The 19,927-nt window shown below is 38.9% G+C and overlaps 1 protein-coding gene and 1 long non-coding RNA gene across 4 annotated transcripts in view; one reads left to right on the top strand and one right to left on the bottom strand.

The window, feature by feature from the left end:
* SPTSSB (serine palmitoyltransferase small subunit B) overlaps positions 1–19,686 on the bottom strand; it is a 30,726-nt gene extending 11,040 nt beyond the window's left edge. Inside the window, exons 1-4 of one of the 3 annotated variants that reach the window (XR_006551985.2) lie at positions 19,436–19,686; positions 17,963–18,825; positions 6,801–6,894; positions 966–1,211 (exon numbers count right to left, since the gene is read on the bottom strand). The gene's annotated coding sequence lies outside the window, so the exon portion shown is untranslated. Of the gene's footprint in view, positions 1–965; positions 1,212–6,800; positions 6,895–17,962; positions 18,826–19,435 lie in introns of those variants that run through there. The other 2 variants (XM_045166191.1, XM_045166190.1) reach the window with 2 other exon arrangements.
* The window catches only part of LOC112578026, a 74,802-nt gene continuing 58,255 nt past the window's right edge, over positions 3,381–19,927 (top strand). Inside the window, exon 1 of the long non-coding RNA XR_006641233.1 lies at positions 3,381–3,500. This is a non-coding gene — a long non-coding RNA (uncharacterized LOC112578026). The remainder of the gene's footprint in view (positions 3,501–19,927) is intronic.

Here is a 19,927-nt window from a genome sequence, read left to right as displayed (position 1 = left end):
ATGAGTTTTAGACATATTGTTTTCTAAGTACTGTCAAATTCAGTGTAATCTGTTTTTTGTAAGATGGAAGGGAGTTGGTACTAATTTTTTTTATTATGACAAATGCTTTTTAATTTTCTAGTACTGTTCAAAGCTCATGGACTCTGTGGGGGAAATAAAAACACTTCTAAAGTTGTCTTAAATCCCATTAAAAAGACTTTTTACAAGGGAGTATTCTAGGTGAGTAACAATTTAAGATTGGTAGGTAGAAAAGTGGTTCTAATGGGAATAATTCCAGGATGAAAACATCTGAAGACCTGAAGTGTATTACAGCTTTTTTTCTATTCATCTATTTTTCTCTTTATTTCTCTCAATTCATTCATTACTTTGTGTCTTTGAGAAAGTTCCAAAGTCTTTCCGTGTCACAGCCTCTCTATGTGAAATGGAGATAATTGGTAATTTTCTCTGTCTGTCTCAGTGATGTAGTAAGGAATATAGGTATAGTTTGTGAGTTCTTTAGGAATATTTGTAAGAGTCATAGTAATAGATGTTTGTTGTTGTTCCTTGTGGATTGGTACAACTTTAAACTATTTGCAAGATTTTATTAAATTATAATTTAGAGTCAAAGATTCTTCATAGAATAGCCTATAATGGTCACCTCAACAATGGGGTGCTTGGAGAAAAAACCTCATTCCTATTTATGTTTGCTAGATGAATTGCCTAGTATGTTAAGAAATTATAATAAAACAACACACGTATATGGTCATCGCCGCAAAGCATTACTTGAAAGGTGTTATTATCTTCACACAATTTTTTAAATGTGTTTTGGGCAGGGCCACCACAAACCATTGTGTGGACTGTGTGTTGCATAAGTTTGTGTCATTGTTCATATCTTAGGGACCTAACCACAAACTGCTACTTTACATGAACACAATTTGATTGACAGAGGTACAAATTTGTATTATTAAAGGAAAAAGCTCACATTGTGTCTGTGTAAGAATTAGACATAATAGTTTATTGACTTCCTCTAAGTTTGGCTCTAAGTTTTCTGTGGGTGACTCCAGTTTTTTCTGTATCCCACAGAAGGTTCTATTTTTGCTTAACATTTTTTGGAGAATTTCCTTTTCATCTTAAAATACTCTCCAGTCACCCTTTGGCAAGTCAGATACCAAGGTGAATATTGGATATCAGACCAGAAGTGATGGATTTGAAGTCCAGGTCTTCAGAGGGAGCTTTAAAAAACAAAGACAAAAAAACCTTAAAAGTTTGTGAGAAGCAAATCAAATAACTATAGGGCAATTAAGGAACTTTCTTTATACTTTCATGAATTAGATGGACAATTTATAGACTCCTCGAAGAGGAAGAAATAAACAATTGTAAGTTGAAGCATGTTTCTGCTTTTAGGCAGCTAAGTTACTCAGTTTTATAGTCTTATACTTAGAAGTGAGTTACTGAAATAGTATACTAAGAGGAAAATGTCTCGACAACAATTTAGCCCAGTTGTTGTTGGTGTGGTGTTAGTTTGAGTAATACACAACAGTAGAGTATTTTTGTGGAACCAAACTTTTGGCTTCCAATTTCCATTAAGACCAACAAAAGCAAAACAATAGAAAACACGTATTTCTAGTCCAACTATCAATTGGGGCCACTGGGCAACACAGTGTGTATTGAAATACTAATTTCAAAGCAGTCCTTGCTGTTTCACATTTTATCACAGACTCTAGAGAAATTTATGAATGAAGGACTTCTCTCTGGGAAAGGAAATTTAGAATTTCATTTTAAGAGAAAATTTCATAATCATTTAGGAAATACAAAATTCAGATTAGATCAATTTCAATGTCATGTGGCTATTAAAAAGGTGATGCACATAATAAAACCAAGAAAAAAAAGCAGTACATATATTAATGCTGAATAGATGTTATGAATAGGAAGAGAAACTTGTAATAGGGGATGATATAGTTATTCCTGGGATCCTGTCATCGACTCATACAGGAACAGGGCAAGGGGTATTCCCTGATGGTCCAGTGGTTAGGATGCTGTGATTTCACCATGTCTGGATTGTTATTGGTCAGGAAACTAAGATTCTGCAAGCCATGTGAGGACAAAAAAAAAAAAAAAAAAAAAGCCTCTTAAAAAAAAAAAAACAGCAAAAAAAGAAACAGGGCACGTATCCTTCTTTATTACTGCTAACTTGGGAATGGAGAGTAGGACTTCTGGACCAACTTTTTAACTCTAATGTCACTTCTTAGGATGAACCTCTTTATTGTTTTATTAAAAAAAAGAAAGAAAAATACAGCTTCTGGGTTGTATTTTCCTTCTGCAGGTATTGTTCCCAAAGGTTACCAATTTGTTTTTTGTTTTTAGAAGTAAAACGTGAATACAGCTACAACACTAACAGTTGACTTAAAGACACGAACAGTCATTTTTAAATGTTATTAAATGTACACACATGTTAAAGCACATTATTCACAATAGCCAAAAAGCAATCCAAATGTCTATTGGCAGATGAATGGATAAACAAAATGTATTAATAGCATATACCTACAATGGAATATTATCTATCTTTAGAAAGTAAAGAAATTCTGACACATGCTGTAACAAGGATGAACCTTGAGGATATTATGCCAAGTGAAATAAACTAGTCACAAAAAGACAAATGCTGTATGATTTCACTTATCTGAGATATCTGGAGTGGTCAAACTCAAGCAAACAAAGTAGGATAGTGATTACCAGGGGCTGGAGAAAGGGAGAAATTGGGACTTGTTTATTGGGTATGAAATTTCAGTTTTGCAAGATACGTTAAAAATACTCAGAACAATATCTTTTAAAAGCCATTGAGAGTCTCAATTTGTATTGGAGCTCTACTAGTCTAGCAAAATTGCTTGGATGGACCATCTGTAATTGAATAAATGAATAACCCTAAAATATCTTCAAATAATCATTTTAAAGTCCCAATTGGGGTTTTCCTCTCCTTGGCTTTCAGGGTGTAAGAGGAAAATTGGAAACTGCTGAAATGCAAAGAATCTTCTGAGAGGAGGGTTGATCTATTTAGGTTGATTCTTGGCATCTGTGAAATTTTCATGGTTTAATTTCCTACAGTGGGAATTATAAATTCTGTGATATGCTTACCTGTTTTTGACAAGATTGTGAAATAAGGGGCTTATAAGACTCCTAAACCCAGAATATTTAAAAGTAAGTGGAAAAGTGGCTAAATCATTTGACTAAAGCTATTACCTTTCTACTGTCATTATACACCCCTTTACTGGCAACTATGTGCCATGCACATCATAACAATTCTGACCTTCTCTTTTCATCCCCAGGTCTTCACCATCAAACCTATACTTTGGTAAAGAAAATACCCGCTTACTGTTTGTTTCTAAGGACTCAGTTTCCTTAGGAGCTAGAAACCTGAAGCACAAAAAATCAAGCCTTTATCTCATCCCTGCCTATTGCCATTATATTCGATTTGTCTTCAGAAATAGAAGACTTTTTTTCCCAAGGAAGATCTGAAGGCAAGGAAGGTGAGTTACTACAATACTGCTTTGTCAAAAGCATACTTGCGAAGCATTTGTTCCCAGTGTTCTGCCAATGGAAATCTGGTTGCATAAGCAGTTGGTCAACCAAGACTCTTCCAATAGTATTTTCTAATACTAATTTTCTGTTTTTTTTTTTTTTTTTTTGGTCCTTTGGGGGCAATTTTTTGGATGACATTGAATAGATTTACTCATAAAACTTTCAATTGCTTTTATTTTTCTGTTCTTTCTCCTTCTCCTCTTTCTTTTCCTCATTCTTCTGGCTTATTCTTTACATCTTATTGCATTATCTGGAAAGCTTTTGGTGATGAGTTCAATTTTTTGGTAACTATTAACACTGAACTTGCATAGGTGTGATTTTTTTGTGAGAATAGTAAGATACGCTTACTGGTTTTTCGCTTTTTTTTCAATACCCTTTTACTGCCCTCACCTGACTTGCTTCTGTACCTCAGTTATCACTGCTTTTAAGAAAACGAATGGAGAGCTAGGCTGACTCCAAGGCTCATGGAGATAGATACAGCATTGTCGAGATGTTCTCTCTGCTAACCCCCAGCTCAGGGGAGATTTCCCTACTGGGTTGGTTAACAATGTAGGTCAGTTTCTAGGGTGGGATAGGGAGAGTTGAGAATGGAGCGGCAGGAGTAATAGAGTTACGTCAAGACATCATTGCTTTTAGACAATTAAATTAATTAGATTTTGTAATCTGATACTTAGAAATGAGTAACTTAAGTTAGATACTAAAAGAAAAAAGCATCAGTGACAATTTAGCCTAGTGGATTCCTCATTCTTCTGGGCAGAATGGTATAGACATATTATGCTGGCTTCATTCTCCTTTACCTGCTCCCAGGTGCATGGGTACCTGCATGCTTCTAGTGAAAAGCAGAAAAGGGCTGAGCTCCAAGATTTTTCTTCTAAATAAGTAACAATTGTTTGTTTCCTAAGAACATTGTTGATTCTCAAGGAGAAGGCTAATGGCAACTGGGCATATTAAGAAAAATATTTCAACCAATAGATTTGTTACCAATTTAACTATAGGCTCAAACTGGATGAGATGAAACATTCTTTGCCCTCTTTGAAAAAATATGGGCTTGTTTGTCAAGAATACCAGAGGAAATCTGCCAAGACAGAAAAATATTTGGGTTAAGACATTGTAGTAGGTTGAATGGTGACCCTGCAAAAGATACATCCACATCCAGAAACCTGTGAATATAACTTTATTTGGGAAAAGTGTCTTTGTGGAAGTAATGAATTTATAGATGTCTGCAAAAGCTCATCTTAGATTACCCAGGCCAGTCTTAAATCTAATGACAAGTGTCCTCGGAAGACAGGCATGGAAGCGAGGGCTAGCAAAGACAGGCAGAGATTGGAATTATGTAGCCATAAGCCAATAAGCCATCAGAAGCTGAAAGAGGAAAAGTAGAATGTCCCCTAGAGTCTTTAGAGGGATTGCAGCCCTGCTGATATGTTGATTTCAGACTTCTAGCCTCCAGAATTAACAGAAGATAATTTTCTTGCTTTCAGTCACTGACACTGTGGTCCAGTGTTACAGCAGCCCTAGGAAATGAATTCAGATCTCTTCCTTAAAGGTACTAGAATCACATCATGTGGAATTCTCTTTAGGGAACAGAAACAGCATTTATTAAGTAGCACTGTGGCAGGCACTGGCTAAATGTTTAACTTAAATGATTCCTATTTTATGATGAAGAAATTGAGGCCCAAAGTCTCACAGTGACCACGTGAGGAGCTGGGTGAGAATCCAGGTGAGAATACTGCCAAGAGGCAGGGTGGTGAGTGTTTATGAGCCCTATCTCTGGATCCTGTCTGGGTTTGGCCCTGGCTAAGTTGCTCAATCCTTCAGACTCAATTTCCTCTACTAGAAAAAAAGGACTGATAGTAGAACTTCATTCATACAATTTCTGGGAATATTAAAAGGTGTAAAGTATTTAGAATAAAACATAGAAAGAAGGCCTAAGTGAATGTTAACTGTTACGATTATTATATGCTACACTAATATGTTATTGCTGAGGCTATGAATACCAGGCAAAGAATAAATGAGAATGAGATCATTTCAAGGCAAAATGTGTGAACTTTGGAGAAGGAAATGGAAACCTATTTCAGTATTCTTGCCTGGGAAATCCCATGGACAGAGGAGCCTGGTGAGCTACAGACCATGCGGTCACAAGAGTCAAACACGACTTAGAAACTAAACCACTACAACACAGATTTAATAAAAGTGGGTATGTGGCCAGTGGTAGTCAAGGTTTTTTCCACTCCATTTCCTTTTCTTTCTTTCTTAAAAATAAAATAAGTTGAAAGAAAATGAATGTCCCATATGAACATTGACTAGCCTTACTTTCATTAACATTTTTTATGAAAATGTTTTTATTTTATCAAATTTCTCTCTTAATTTGGTTAACTGAGAATTTATTGAAACATTTACTCCTTTCTTGTATCAGAAGTCTTCCAGGATAAGACAGTGCTCCATTTAAATAAAAAATGAAGGATGCAGAAACAGAGCAGCTTTAACCAGCAGACCCATAAATAAGATAGTGGTTGGTGCTATGTAATCCTTACCTTGGCATTTGTACTAGAATTGGCCAGAGGTTCTTAACCAGGAGGCCAATAACTTGCTGTGTGTGCGAGGGGGGAGGATGTGGAATCTATGAACCCCTTGAAATGTTTTCAAATTTTGCATAGACATTTTTTGATATCCATTTCAAAGTGCTAGTCTCTCAGTCATGTCTGAGTCTTTGTGACCCCATGGACAGTAGCCCGCCAGGCTCCTCAGTCCATGGAATTCTCCAGGCAAGAAATGCTGGAGGTGGTAGCCACTCTGTTCTCTAGGGGATCTTCCTAACCTAAGGAATCATACCTGTGTCTCCTGCATTACAGGCAGTTTCTTTACCATCTGAGACATCAGAGAAGCCCACTTCAAAGGAGCCTGTAATGTCTATAAGTTAAGAACCACTGTTTCAAAGCCTCATTATTAAAGCTAATTGCACATTTCTCACATGTATACCTGTGGTGGATTCATTTTGATATTTGGCAAAACTAATACAATTATGTAAAGTTTAAAAATAAAATAAAATAAAATAAAAATAAAGCTAATTGCACATTTCAGTCCTATATATCTTAAGTGCCTTTGTAAAATCAAATATATCGTAAATGTTTCATGGTTGCTTAAGTGAGAACCAGCAACTTTATCTCATTAAAGATGTCATCTTCTAAGGAAAAGGGGCAGATTTCTAAAAACAATACTCCATGATATAACCAGAAGAATCTACCTACCTAGGAGAGTCCAGGTCTGGGTTCTTGTCCTTGTTTCCCCTGGGGAATGATTCTGTGTGTATTACTTCTCCTCTCTGGGTTGCAGTTTCTTCATCTGTGAAATTAAGATTTGAATTAAATAAACTCAAAGATGACTTCAAACTTTAAAACAATTCTATTCTATATAAAAGGTCTTTAAACCTTAGAGAGATGATCTCCCACAGAATTCTAGAATGTATTATATTAATAAAAACAAGGTATCAGAAACCAGCCTTATTTTAAAATTTAGTTTTAGAGAAGGTTACAGTTTGAGGACATGCCATTGACTAGTGACTTCCCAATGTATTCTGAGGATTATAAGGTGCCACATTACTATCTATGATGGGGTTGAAGGGAGGCCCCAGGTGGGACAAGAGAGAGAATCTAAGAGCCCCCATCTCACTTATATCAGAATAGACTGCTTTTAATCTGCTTTAAACACTAGGTTTCTGGGTTTTCTATATTTTCTATAAACAAAAACACTAGATTTTGTTTATAGAAAAAAATATTTCATGATTTTAATTAGTCTCTGTTGATATCTATATGAGGGGAAAAGGAAAAATATTAGTTAATCATTGTATTTAAACATTCTTCTTTGACAAAGCACTAGAAGCAGAGACAGAAGCTCTAAGGCTTGTTTCCTGTTTTGTCATTTATTAGCTGTATCACATCAGGCAAGTCAGATAGTCTTTCTGAAGCTCTGGCCTCGTGTATAAGAATGGTGGTACTAGTGGTAAAGAATCTGCCTGCCAATGCAGGAGACAGAAGAGACACGCGTTCAATCCCTGGATTGGGAAATCCCCTAGAGGAGGACCTGGCAACACCCTCCAGTGTTCTTGACTGGAAAATTCCATGGACAGAGGAGCCTGGCGGGTTACAGTCCATGGGGCTACAGAGAGTCATACATGACTGAGCACAAGCACAATAGAATGATGATAATATTTTTTTCACAGGTGAATTATAAGAATTAAATGAAATGATATTTGTGAAATTGTTTCGTAATTGGTGAAGCATTTTATAAAGATGGTGAGTAGGACTTTAGTGATGAGCTCTAGGGCTCTGCATCTTGTCCTGACCATTGTAGCATTTTTGTCCATCTGAATTATGTCAGAGAGAGTATCACTTCAGTTCTATTGCTCATTTGTGTCCGACTCTTTGTGACCCCATGGACTGCAGCACGCCAGGCCTCCCTGTCCATCACCAACTCCCGGAGTTTACTCAAACTCATGTCCATTGAGTTGGTGATACCATCCAACCACCTCACCCGCTGTCATCCCCTTCTCCTCCCACCTTCAATCTTTCCCAGCATCAGGGTCTTTTCAAATGAGTCAGTTCTTCACATCAGGTGGCCAAAGGATTGGAGTTTCAGCTTCAACATCAGTCCTTTCAATGAATATTCAGGACTGATGTCCTTTAGGACGTACTGGTTGGATCTCCTTGCAGTCCAAGGGACTCTCAAGAGTCTTCTCCAACACCACAGTTCAAAAGCATCAATTCTTTGGCACTCAGCTTTCTTTTTAGTCCAACTCTCACCTCCATACATGACTACTGGAAAACCCATAGCCTTGACCAGACAGACCTTTGCTGGCAAAGTAATGTCTCTGCTTTTTAATATGCTGTCTAGGTTGGTCATAGCTTTTCTTCCAAGGAGTAAGTGTCTTTTAATTTCATGGCTGCAATCACCATCTGCAGTGATTTTGGAGCCCAGAAAAATAAAGTCTGCCACTGTTTCTCCATCTATTTGCCATGAAGTGACGGGACTGGATGCCATGATCTTCGTTTTCTGAATGTTGAGCTTAAGCCAACTTTTTCACTCTCCTCTTTCACTTTCATCAAGAGGCTCTTTAGTTCTTTGCTTTCTGCCATAAGGGTGGTGTCATCTGCATATCTGAGGTTATTGATATTTCTCCATGTAATCTTGATTCCAGCTTGTGCTTCATCCAGCCCAGATAAAGTATAGGTGGTCAAATTTGCAGATGAACCAGAGTTATGGGATGGAGTTATAAAAGACTTAGTTGATTACAGAGTCCCAAGAATGACCAAGGGTAAAACTTTGAGAAAAATACAAAGTCTTGTTCTTCAGTTAAAAAAGTTAATTGTCCAAGGATAAGATAGGGGAAAATGTGGCCAACAATCAATTCAAATAAAAAAGACTAAGGAATTTTATCTGACTTCAAGTTCATTATGAACCAATAGTGTCGTGAAATGGTTTACAAAGAAGTGATCCAATTGTCTTAGTCTGTTTGGTTTATTATAACAAAATACCATAGACTAGGTGACTTATAAATAATAGAAATTCATTTCTCATGGTTCTGGAGACTAGGAAGTCTAAGATCAAGGCACCAGTGTGGTTGTGTTCTGGCCAAGTCGTCTTTCTATTCCTAGTTACTACCTTCTGGCTGGTCAAAGGGACAAGGGATCACTCCAGAGCCTGAAGAACACTAATGTCATCATGAAGATCCCGTTCTCACAACTAAAGCACCTCTCAAAGGACCCACCTCCTAATACCATCTCCTATGGGGGTCAGGATTTGACATATGAATTTTGAGGGGGAAACATTCAGACCATAGCACCAATATTCTTTATATTTATAGAAGTGTTGTGCCAGAAGAAAAGGGGGCCACAGCTCTTGGCTTTGGTTAGCATCCTTCTTCCATTTGATGAAAACAGTAGGAAGCTGACCATGTCCTCAGGAAGCCAGATGGAGAAAATCTGGAAGGCTTTGAACAGGAAAGGTTGCAAGAAGATTTGGGGGGAAGGAATGTATCATGGAAGTCTTAAAAGATCTAAGAGATTTTAAATGGTGTTATAAGCTATGATGGAGGGAAAGGTTTGGAATTGTTTTATTGTTTTCAGAGGTTAATCTCAGGAAAAACTAGGGAATTCCCTGGTGGTTCAGTGGTTAGGACTCAGCCCTTTCACTGTGGTGGCCTGGGTTCAATCCCTGATTGGGGAACTAAGATACCATAAGCTGTGTGACATGGCCACAGACAAAAACAAAAAACTCAAGAAAAACTTTAAACAGTAAGAATAATCTAAAGGGGAAAGGGTTAGCTGATTGAAGTAGTGAGAATTCCATTAGGGAACTGTTCACAGAATCTGGATAATACCTTCTGGGGGTTGCTAACAATCAGGAGGAAGGGTTGAAGAAGATATTATTAAGCTTTCATCAAATCTAAGGTGATATTTCCATAATAGAATTCAATATCCCACTGGAGAATGATTTGCTTCATTAATTTTTTTCCATAATAAGAGAATATGGATTTTGAAATTGGCAAACTGGAGTTTGCTGTCATGGGATATTCAGGATATTGATTAACCTCTATAAACATCAGTTAAGTGTTGGTAACACAGAGATGATTAGTTATTTCTGTGTTGTTGTAAAGATTACATAACATTGGTAAAGGATACTTAATGGAGCCTGGTTTTAATAATGGCTCAAAGATGGTAACTTTTATCAGAATATTATTTGTTCCTCTTATTTTCTACATGCATTTTATAGTTTCTCCTAAGAAAGTCCTTTTAGGTGACTCTTTTGAACTCATAAAGCACAAATGATGTAACTGGGTAAAATGGTGACTCTCATGAGTCTGGGAGAAAGAATTCACCCTGTAGGTCATGGGGAGGGGTACCATATCATCTATTTTACATTTGCATCAGGGTTTCCTAAATGGAGGAAACCTGTAGAACCACTCTTTTTGTCCTGAATTATAACATGATTTTCCTGCCCATCAAGATCAGAACTAGGCCAACCTGATTGATTTTTCCTTTGTTTAAAGTTTTGCAATAAGATATCCTATTAAAAATTTAATGACCAAGCTCTCCCTTGTGGAGTAAAATATCTGCAGCCTCAAGGAATAAAAAGAGTTGGTAACTGAAGTATCAGGGTTTGTTACAAATTCTTACTCTAATTTTTTTCTATCCATAAAATGACTCTCAGCTAACTTTAATTAAAAATTACTCTTCAATGGATGAGTTAATAAAGGAGAATCAGTTTGCTTTTAGGAAAAGATAAAAAAAAAAAAAGAGAGAGAGAGATTCCCCTATGATGGGGGAAGAGGCAAAAAGAATTCTCTTTAATAGCAGTAGAGGGAAATGTTAAAATTACTAGGTTTCCACAGATAGTTACAAGTTGGCATTTCACCTTATTTAGAAGGTAATAAACACAGTATTTGAAGAAGTACTAGGATTATCCTGATTACAGATCTCACACAAAAAGGATTATTAAACTTTCAAAAGAAACAAAAAAGATTATATAGCACTCTTAGGTTTAGATAAGGCTTGACTTCAAATAAAATTTTTTCCCACTCTTCTTTCTTCTTCTGCACCAGTAAATTATTGGGCATGACATCCTATGAGGCACAAGTATGTTCTAGAACAGAGATGAACTGGCATGTTGGCTGGTGGATGTGAGAGAAGCAGAGGTATTATTGCCCCAGAAAAATTGCTTTGGACATGCCATCTTGAGCACTTTTACTTTTTTAATTTTCTTGTTCAATTTCTACTTATATTCATTTCCAAATTCTCCTTTTAATCTTTTCAGAGATCTTGAGCCCAAAATGATAACTTTAGCCCTAATGGACATCCTTTGATTTTATAATGGAGCCAAAAGGGCAGGGATGTGATATTTGGATAGCAAATGGTCACCAAGGAAACCACCATTCTGTACTGATAATGATAGTGGATATTTATTGAGCAACTTATGTGTCACAATTTTATATGTATTACCTTAGTCCACTTAAACAACACTACACCAGAGGCACTATTTCTATATCCATTTTACAAATGAGGAAACTGAGGCATTGAGAAACTTAAATATTGACCCAAAGTCTCACAGTTAATGTTGAGAACACACTCTTAACTACTGTTCTTCCAGACTGCCTCTCTTGGCAGAGACCTCTGGTTACAACCTGGCAAATCATCCATCCATCCGTCCATCTAGTCAAATATTCAGTAAGCATGTACTAGGGGTATATAAGGAGAAGGCAATGGCACCCCACTCCAGTACTCTTACCTGGAAAATCCATGGATGGAGGAGCCTGGTAGGCTGCAGTCCATGGGGTCGCTAAGAGTCGGACATGACTGAGCGACTTCACTTTCACATTTTACTTTCATGCATTGGAGAAGGCAATGGCAACCCACTCCAGTGTTCTTGCCTGGAGAATCCCAGGGCCGGCAGAGCCTGGTGGGCTGCCATCTATGGGGTCGCACAGAGTCGGACATGACTAAAGCGACTTAGCAGCAGCAGCAGTAGCAGCAGGGATATATAAACTGTGAATAACACTGACGTACTCTCTTCAGACCACTTTTCAGCGAGGCGGAGAGGCAGTTACACAGGCATCCCATACACATTTAATTAATCCCAAAATTAAAAAAGAGGCAGTTACACAGGTGCTATGACAGGGAAGTGGAGGGTACTCTGGGGCATGGAAAGAGGCTCTAATCTAAACTAGAAGCGAGTGTCAGGACAAGCAGGTCAAAAAGTTCTTGTCCTCATCGTTGTGTGCTCTGACTACTCTGTGACAAAGGGCATATGAGGTAACCCGAAAGAAAGGTCTTTGAAGCAAGGCCTGTGTTGTTCCTCCAGTACCTGACATATGGTGGCTGCTCAATTAAAATATATTTACTAAATAAATGAGAATTTGAATGCTCCATAACGATTCCATTACAACGGGAGGTTTTTATTTCTAACCTGACTCTTAAACACTTCTGGTCGAAGCCTAAAATAAATGTTCCCTTTTGACTTAAAAAATAATCAAGTCCCTGATCCCTTTTAAGCCATTTTCTAAAAGTCCTATTTCAGGCGAGCTGCCACACCCATTATATTTTACTAGAACAGTGTGTTCTCAGGTATCTTTTAAGTATCAGATATCAGATATCTCAGGTATCTTTAATCCTGAGGAGAGACTGTGGGTTGGTCTGGGAAAGCAGGTTGCTTTTTCCCTTTTCTCCAGTTGATCGGTGGGGTTCCTATGTTCTGTAGTTCTGAAAGATCTATTCTCCTTTCACCTTTCCAGAGAGGCCTGGACATTTTTTTCCACTCAAACTCTCCCGTACTCGCTTCACTCTTTCAAAAGGTGTTAACTTTGGGAAAGTGGTTCTTAATCATTGACCACACAATCCTCTTGCAGACTACAAGAATCCAGGGCACAGCAAGAGAGAAAAGCCAGAAGAAACTGAAATACTAGGCTAATGATTTTCCTTAACAATAATTTTTGTTGTCATAAGGCGGTGTTTTATTTGGGTTGCAGTTCTTTAAAAAAGGCAAGAAGTTCTGTCTTCCTTGTGCTTGCTTGGAATGTTAGGGCTAATGTAATATTTTCTTTGGTGAAACAGCAGTAAATTCAAGGTAATAAAACAATGCTGACGGGAAGGGGAAATGAAGCTCCCGGGGGAAAAAATTAACTTGGAGCAGGTAATCCTCATGGCCCATCCCATACATGATCTTTATATTATCGAATTACATAACTGTACTTCCTAGCCTGATGCCACAGTTTAAAATTGTAACTTGTTCCCTTCCCTGTTTAATTTTTCTCTAGAGCCCTTATCTCCTACTCATGCACTGTATAATTCACTTAAAAATTACATATTTATATGACAGCCCCTCTGGAATGTTAAGTTCCTTAAGGGTAGGAATTTTGTCTGTTTTATTACTCATCCAGGGCCTAGAGTTGTCCTGGTACAGAGTAGATGCACCATGAATATGTTGAATAAAGAATCATTAATCCCAATCAAAGCAATATTAATAAATAATAACTACAATCAGATTTTTCCTACATGGATTTAATTTATAGACAATTGGTTGGACATTTAAACTATTTTATAGAAATCTGACAAAACATGACAATACAATCTCTATAAAACCTTCAATGGTCAAAAATTGCATGGAACCCATTTTCATCAGCATGGTATGCTCTTCTAAACATATATATGGAAGGATAAGCTTGACCTGGTGAGAATGGAAAATCCTGAGGTTTCCTGATGCAGGTGGATTTGCGTGATCCCTAAAGCTAAGGATATGCTTTGGCTCAGTGTGCTCATACTTGTTTCTGGCAACAAGTTCAGGTGTTAGTGACTACCCCTCTGAAACTCAGACTCACTAATTTTATCTTCCCATTTTTTAACAAAACATTATCTCCAATTCCATGGTTTTTAATAGAGGATCAGGTAGTTTATAGAAACTCAAAATATAGAAGTTGAGTAGAGGAGAATATTAATTATTTGGAATCTTCTATATTTGAGATTGTTAAAACCACTAGAGATGCTTCCCAGCAGTGACATGTCAGTGTGCTCTGAGTACTATCGTGGCTGCTCCAGCTCTTCCTTTCTCCTTAAGACTTCTACTTCTGAGCCATTCTAGTGTAAGTGAAACTGGGGTTGTCTAAGTGTCAGACAAGTACACTTTTGGCTGAGATTCAGGTACCCTCCTTCTCTCACCTACTGTGGCTTCTCTCAACAACTGGCCTGAAGAACTGATAAAGGACTAGACTTACTAGTTACGGGAGGAATGATTGGCCTCACTGAACTTGTATTAATCTAATGATTGCATGAGTTAAAAAAGTTAGGGTATTGCAAACCAGTTCTCTATAGGACTGCATTAAAGACATTTGACATTTCAAAACAGAGAAAAGCTTGGGCAGGTGTGTTGCTGCTGCTGCTGCTGCTAAGTCACTTCAGTCGTGTCCGACTCTGTGTGACCCCATAGACGGCAGCCCACCAGGCTCCCCCATCCCTGGGATTCTCCAGGCAAGAACACTGGAGTGGGTTGCCATTTCCTTCTCCAAGGCTGAAAATCACATTTGTATCACGTGTATCACTCAATTATTTCATCTATTTCAATGTGGGCCCTTAGGAAAGAGCTTCATGTAAACTATTGGTCTAGTGGTACATGAAGATTCATGAACTCCAAATTCTGAACCTATGTATTCTTTTAATAGCTTGTATAATTTATTAAAAACAGCTCAGTAAAGAGATATAATTCAAACAGCATACAATTCACCCAAAGCACACAATTCAGTGGTTTTTAGTATACTCATAGTTATGCAACCATTACTAATCGGTTTTAGACCATTTTTGTTAGTCCATAAAGACACCTTGTACCCTTTAGCAGTAACTCCCCATTCCTGCTCAACTTCACCCCCGCCCCCCCACTTCAGTCATACTTAACCACACACACACAAAATCTACTTTCTGTCTATAGGTTTGCCTGCTGTGGACATATTATATAGATGGAATTATACTATATATGGTCTTTCACTTAGTATAGTCTTAGATGTTCATCCATGTTGTGGCACATATCTTTTCCTTTTCATTGCTGAATAATATTCCATTATTCCATTCCATATCACATTTTATCTATCCATTCACCAGTCAATGGATACTTGAGTTGAGGTCTCTTTTTGCGTATTATAAGTAATGCTGCAGTGAACATCAGTGCACAAGTTCTTACATGGACCTAGATTTTCAATTCTCTTGGATAATACTTAGGAGTGAAATTATATGAGTTATATGGCTGGGCTATAATGGTAAATTTCAGTTTTTTGAGGAATGCACAACCTATCTTCCACAGCAACTCACTCATTTTACGTTCCCACCAGCAATAAAACCCAGCAATGCTGGTTCTAATTTCTCCACTTTCTCTCCAACAACTGTTACTATCTTTCTTTTTAATTAGAGTCTTTTTGGTTGGTATAAAGTGGTATCATGTGTTTTTGATATTTATTTCCCTAATGGCTAATGATGGTAAGCACCTCTTCATGTGTTGATTGGCTGTTTACTCATCTTCTTTAGAGAAATACCTGAAGTCCCTTGCCCATTATAAAATGGGTTAGTTCTTTTTTAGTTGTTGAGTTTTTTCTCTTTTGCCTTAAGAATAGGGGATGGTTGGAAGAAGAGAGCCTCAGACCATTCACTTGCTCTTGACTAAAATAGAGCTTCTACAACCCTGGTGGTGGATGAGATGCTGGTGGCCTATTTTCTTGGGACATAACATAGCCCTCAACTGTGATCTAGGTTGAAAGTGAGCCCAGTGTTCTTGGCTGCACTCCCCCTCAGAGTAGAGCACCATCATGTCCAGGTGGAGTTGGTGAAGGAAGTGGGTTGTAGCTCAGAATCCAAGCTCTTGCTGTTCTTACTGAAACTTAATAGATTGTCTTTAACAAAGTTTTCTTCATTTGTTTTATTTCCTCAGGACAGTTTCTAGAGACCAAATAGTTGTTTATGTACAATTTTCAACAGTAATTTTAAAGTTATTGTTGTTTTGCTTGAGAGGGTAGGTTCACAGAGTTCCTCATACCACCATATTGGAAGTTGAGTCCCATTTGGATAATTTTTAATGAAGAGTTTCCATCTTGTATACTTGGTAGTAAAATAGTTTATGCTGACATAAAAGCCCAGTAGATATAGAATTACAAAGGACAGTTTTTACATATTTGCAAATTTACAAACAGAGGACTAAGAAAGCTAATTGAAGTTGAGTATTGGTTGACTTTGAACTTCATATCCACTACATTTCTAGAATGCCCATGAATTTGGTTGGCAAACCATTGTTAATTTCTTGTTATCAAATAGTTGTATAGAAATCTTTGGGTAATGAGAGTGATAGTACATTTCACATATTTGCTGTTGCTCTAGTAATCTATGTGTAAAACCATCAACAGCCATTGAAACAATCATCAAAATGATGCCTGTTTTATGGACTTATGGATTCCAGGGGTGGAAGAGAGGGATTGGATGAATCAAGAGATTGGGACTGACATATACACACTACTTCTTGCCTGGGAAATCCCATGGACAGAGGAGCCTGGTGAGTTGCAGTATATGGGATAGCAAAGAATCAGACACAACTGAGCAACTAAACAACAACTTATAAAATAGATAACACAGGTAGCACAGGGAACTCTACTTAGTGCTCTGTGGTGACCTAAATGGGAAGGAAATCCAAAAAAGAGGAGTTATAGCTGATTCACTTTGCTCTACAACAGAAACTAACACAACATTGTAAAGCACTATCCTCCAATAAAAACCAATTAAAAATAACAATAAAAGATGTCTTTTAAAAAGTATAGGAATAATTCAGAAGTGAAAATTAAGTTATTAAAACCTCATTGATTTTACACACTAATCTACAAAACTCACAAGCAAAAATAATCATGCATTTCTTCACATTTATTTAATTCAAAAGAACTACCAGACCACAAAGTTATACAGGAAAACAATTGCCCCAACTTTCTTGGTGCATTTATTTGTAGTTTTTGGGCTAAAATTTAAAGTTAATAATTCTTCAAATTCTTTATTTGATCAAGGGCTGGGTTCATATGTTAATTGCCAGTCAGTTGAATGTCATTTTAGTTGACACAGATCTAGAATCTCTGCTCATATCTAAATTCTTTTCTATCCATTATGCCATATCCTCACTCCCTTGTCAAAGTTATCTATATGTACTTTTCTCCTTGGGTTTAGAAGTCTAGTTACTTATAAGTGGTCACTTAATCATCTTAAAGAAAATACATACTGCTTAATTGGAGACGGAAATGGCAACCTACTCCAGCATTCTTGCCTGGGAAATCCCATGGACAGAGGAGCCTGGTGGGCTACAGTCCAGGGGTTTGCAAAAGAGTCGGACAAGACTTGTCAACTAAAACAAACAGCAATACAGCTTAATAATCATGATAAAATGTTAAAATGTATCCCTTGTTGGAAATTCTTTACTTTGGGGGCAATTGACTTGTGTGTATTATTGCCTCAAGTAGCTTATGGGCAAAAAGTATTGTATAAAAACATGAAACAAGATAAACAAAATATTTAAGAATGAAATCAAGCAACAACCAATGACATTTCTCTGAATAGTGTTACTGCATTATACAAAGATAAAAAACAAAAGTAATTAACAAAGTAATTTTCTCTTCTTTTGGCTGGGAAAGTTTCAGTAGTAAAGTTTGGCTTCTGTTGATGGAAACATCTTAGTTTCTAACATAGTTAAAGGCAAATGGAAAAACCCATTCAATTTTTAAAAATTTTAGTGCAGTTAAATAATAAGCTGGTACATTGCTTTATGCATCGGTATTATTTTTTCTTCTAAAGACAGGAATTCTATCCTTTAAAAGCTACGTTACCGTTCAAGCATGTATTTGGAAGATGCTTACCTCCCGGTTGGGTTGGATATATCTCCTGCGGCTTAGGTGAGCACCAGTGCTTTGGCTCCTCCCCAACTGCTGCGAGCTTCCTACTGCGCTGGGCACCTCAAAGCTCCGGGACTTAGGTGTTCGGCCCCGCCCTCTGCACTATTGCTAAAACTCCAATTCTGTCAGCCTGATTCCGGCGATTAATTATTGACGAAAGGAAAACACTCCCAGGCAAACTTGTGTCCAACCGGTCACTGCTCCCAACGACTCCTTTCAGAAGGGAATGCCGGCTGCACCACTCCCCTCCCCCCGTGCTCTATGGTCCCAACTTCCCACACGCTGCCACACTCGGTCCTGGGCGATCAGGCTCGTCCTCGGAGGAATGCAGCCCAGCGACTTCTACATTTTTAAATTTGGTTTCCTGCAGCACGTTAGCACTTCTCCAGGGACCAGCCTCTCAGAAGGAGGCGCTTTCCGGAGGCTGGGGAAGCCGGGGCTCTGAGAGCAACGGAGGAGGCTCGGGCGTCGCTGTCACCTCCGGCTGCCGCAGTAAAACCCCGAGTCGCGGCGGGGATGGGGAGGAGGGGATGGGGAGGCGCCCTTTCCCTCGTTCGGGTGGCAGCGCCAACACTACCAGAGGGGCACGTACTTCGATGGTAGTGGTGGGAGCGGGCAAATAAATAGAAGGCGAAGGTGGGAGCTTTGGGGCTTTAGCCTAGGGAAAAGCCTACGCCCAGCATCTGTCGATCTCAGACTTCGGCAAGGGGGCAAAGCCGGGCGGATGCTGAGTACTGCGGTCTGAAACTCAGCAGCAGGCTGCGAAGTGGACCCAGGGCTCCGGGTCGGGGCGGCAGTCGGCCCAGCAGGCATCCCACTGCATTAGTCTGTCAGAAACGGAAGAAAGCAAACCCTTTTAGCTTTGGCAGTGAATTTTGGTGCTTCTGAACGTGCAAAATGCCTCCCACCCCTCACTCCATCCATCCTGCACCTCCCCTCCTCCCCGTAGCTGGGAGGTTAATGGTTGAAAGGCTGGATGCCATCGGGGAAACGGAAGGATCGTGCCCAGGGAAGAGAATTAATTTGGGCCCGGACTGCGGCAGGAAGGCAATTTCGAGAGAGAGGGCTTGGAGGAGGCCCGGTGCCTACACACACCGCACAGGCTGCCGCGGCTCCGAAACCACCGAACCCAGCGCTCTTGCTCTCGGCGCTCAATTATCTTCCCCAGGAGGCGCAGGACCGTGAGGAGCATCTTCCCTGAAAACCCTCATGCAGAACACCATGGATCCCTTTTCTACCGAGGACATAGTGCTTAGACAGAATGCCGCGATTGCTGGATGAGATCGCAGAGGCCCTTGAAGCTTCCAGCCCAAATATCTCCGTAGCTAACGCTATGCCCAAGACCTGCGGGAGTCCGGAGCGAAAGCGTCCTTTGATTGACAAGTCTTTGGGCAACAGCTGCCAGTCAACCCCCACAGCCTAAGGAAGACGCCGTACTTGCTCGGCCTCATTGTGCTGAAGCGCGAATTTTAGCTGCGGGCAGGTTTCTGCTCCCTCCACAACTCGCTTCCAGTAGGTTCCAAGCTGCCTGCCTTTGCAACGGACAGAGACTCACACAGTTGGGCGGGGGTTTCTCCAAGCAGGAGGGAGGTGTCCTCAAAGGAACCTGAAGGTGTTGGGTCCAGGGAAGGGAACCAATAGAAAATGAACACCTTGGAGTCTGTGTTGGCCGTTTTACATTTTGTTATCTTTTATCTTGTATCTAAATATTAGCAACCTCTGCTAATATTTTTTATTTATTACTTTATGTTCACATTTCTTACCTCTTGGCTTCCTCTGACAAACCTCGTCAAGTTGGGAGCACAGGCATGACCATTCCCATTGAGAGATAAGGAAATAGAAACCTTGAGGAGTGACTTGTCCAAGGTCACCAAGCCATTTTGTGGTGGGATCAATACTATTTACACTCGTTTTTAGGTCTTATTATTT

The sequence above is a fragment of the Bubalus bubalis genome, chromosome 1 (genome assembly GCF_019923935.1).
Source record: "Bubalus bubalis isolate 160015118507 breed Murrah chromosome 1, NDDB_SH_1, whole genome shotgun sequence".
In the NCBI taxonomy this organism is placed as follows: Eukaryota; Metazoa; Chordata; class Mammalia; order Artiodactyla; family Bovidae; genus Bubalus; species Bubalus bubalis.
Note: the sequence above shows the minus strand (reverse complement) of the source record. Positions and strands in the feature narration are given on the sequence as shown.